General features: G+C 40.2%; 1 pseudogene; it reads left to right on the top strand.

Annotated features, from left to right (window-relative positions):
- Nucleotides 1-567: 567 nt before the first annotated feature.
- Nucleotides 568-979, top strand: LOC101575399 (annotated as a pseudogene).
- The last annotated feature ends 1,759 nt before the right edge of the window (nt 980-2,738 follow it).

Here is a 2,738-nt window from a genome sequence, read left to right as displayed (position 1 = left end):
CTGCTCCTAAACAAGACAGGCTTGATCAGTCTTGCTCCTCCCTCTGGAGGAAGGTATCCCAGCTACCACTCTGCCTGGACTACTACCTCCCAAACATCACATGGTTGATTCCTTACTGTAATACTCAGGTTTCTGGTAAACATGACCTTCTCAGCTTCTCCCACCCATAACAGCCTCATGTTTTCATCACAGCTTTTTTTATTTCCCTAAAATTTCTTCTTTTATTTTCTGGTTTATTTACCTATTGTATTCTTCCCTGCATTAGGGTGAAAGTTCCATCTATCCCTTGCTCTTGCGCAGTGCCTGGTACAGAGAAAATGTTTCATGTTTGTTGAATGGCACACTCTTCTACACCCTCTTTTGCATGTTTATTCTTGCTTAAAACAGTCTGTAAAGCAGGCATGGTGGTGCACTCCTATAATCCCAACACCCCAAAAGCTGAGGCAAGAGGATCACAATGAGTTCAAAGCCAGCCCAGGCTACATAATGCTCAATGCTACAAAAAAAAAAAAAAAAAGGACATCTTGACAGGCCTGCAGTGGTAGCCATTGTTCTCTGGGCTCCACGATGCTGCCCAAAGGCAACAAGAAGAAAGATAGCAGAAAGTCAGCCAAGAAAGACAAAGACCCAGTGAATGAATCTGGGGGTGAGGCCAAAAAGCAATAGTCCAAAGGCAAAGTTCGGGACAAGCTCAACAACCTGGTTCTATTTGATAAAGCTACTTATGACAAACTCTGTAAGGAAGTTCCCAACTATAAGCTTATTATGCCTGCTGCGGTCTCTGAGAGACTGAAGATCCGTGGATCACTGGCCAGAGCAGCCCTTCAGGAGCTCCTTAGTAAAGGGCTTATCAAGTTGGTTTCAAAGCACAGAGCTCAAGTTATTTATACCAGAAATACCAGGGGTGGAGATGCTCCTGCTGCTGGTGAAGATGCATGATGAATAGGCTCAACCAGGTGTACATTTGGAAAAAATAAAATTTTATTACTAAATGAAAAAAAAGCCACTTTGAAACATTGGCCTTATGCTCATTTTTTTTACATCGAAAATTAAAAGAGGCTCCCTCTTTTTTTCTTTAAACTGTTCTTCTGATATTCGTTCTAGCAGTACACTATCTCAGCCAAACATGAAGCTGTATGGTAAGGCCACAAACATCAACAGGACATGATCCATACCCACAAGAAACTCAGACTTACTGAGGCAGCAAACATCTTAATAGATGTCTGTTAATGTCACATGGTGAGTGAGAGATAGCAATATGATAGCGGAACATGGGAACCCCAAGTTTGAGGCATTGGAAATATCATCCTAGAGAAAATAACGAGATCAGAGGCTTAAAAAGTGAGTATAAAATTATCTGTGAGAGGGGATAAACAGAAAACAAATAAACAAAAAGAAATAGAGGTGGAAATATAACAGTGAACCACAAGTTCTCAACTCTGCAGAGGGAAAAAAAGGACAAGGCACAAACAAGATTTGAGACTGGAAAACAGGTAGTAACCAGACAGTGACAGACTGTGCTTTAAGGAGTCTGAACTCACTAGGCAATGAAGTTATGGAAATCCAAGAGGAGGCCACCAGCATGGCCAGTTACATTTTTCTGAGTCATTCTGTGGCTCTACAGAAGACGTACCTTAGGATGTTGGGGGTTGGAATGATCAGGAGAAAGCCTGGTAAGAGTAGTAAGGATTTATTAAAAGAGAGAGGAAAAAATATTCAGAATCCCCCCCCAAAAAAAATTAGGAGGTAAAACAGATAGGATTTAGTGACTATTAGGATATTGAAAAAGAGGGGTGGAGAAAGGGAATGTAGTAGATTGCCAACTGGTGGTCAATTTGCTACACCCAGTTGAACTGAAGTAATGTGGTGCTGTGTGTGGGAGGCCCATCAGAGGACTGATGTCAGCAGCATAAGAGGCTGTTAGTGACACTATCAAGCTCCTCAGAAATTTCAGCTGTGGCCAAATAGCACTCTTGGACATCTAGTCAACAACTATGCTTCTCCTAACAGAATTTATTTCTTTCTTCCCCTGACCAAACTAGTGCTCCTTGGGACTCCCAAAACCTCAGAGGCTCATTTAATCCAAATGTGGTCCTACGTAGTTCCCCAAATTAATAATATGATGTAACTCTGGTCACTTGACAGTTTACAGGCAAGGTTTCCACGCTTTTAGAAGATGATTTTCTATTTTCTATTCTATATACTCCTATTGCTCTCTCATTGCTGCTAGTAACCTAGAAGATGAAGTGGAAGGGAGCAGGGGGGAATGTTATTGATAGTGTACTGAGTCCCCAAGATACCAATAGAGTCATTCTTGTCTCTGAACTTAAACAAAATAATGAATGTGTTATTTCCATTGCTTGGGCTTGGTATTCTGGTCCATGATAGTAGAAACACTCTGATAAACTCACATTTAATGTTTCCATGATATGGTGCCAACTTTTCTATGGTATGTCTACAATTCATCTACACACACTCTACTTCATAGTTCTCCAAGTACATCTTGTGCTTTTGAGCCTCTGAGCCATTTTGTATGTACTTTGGACAAGATCTTTGCTTGTCAAAAGTACTATCACTCATTAGTTACTTAACTGCCATTTTCTCTGGCAGTCATTTCAAAATTTCCTGAAAAATTAAATGACCAGCACTGAAATCTGGCAATGTGTTTCCCTCCAGCATTTACCTCTCCTTTTTTTTCAATATTTTTTTTAATTTTTATATTTCTTTATTTTAATTTT

The sequence above is a fragment of the Octodon degus genome, unplaced genomic scaffold (genome assembly GCF_000260255.1).
Source record: "Octodon degus isolate 3935 unplaced genomic scaffold, OctDeg1.0 scaffold00024, whole genome shotgun sequence".
Lineage (NCBI taxonomy): Eukaryota > Metazoa > Chordata > Mammalia > Rodentia > Octodontidae > Octodon > Octodon degus.
Note: the sequence above shows the minus strand (reverse complement) of the source record. Positions and strands in the feature narration are given on the sequence as shown.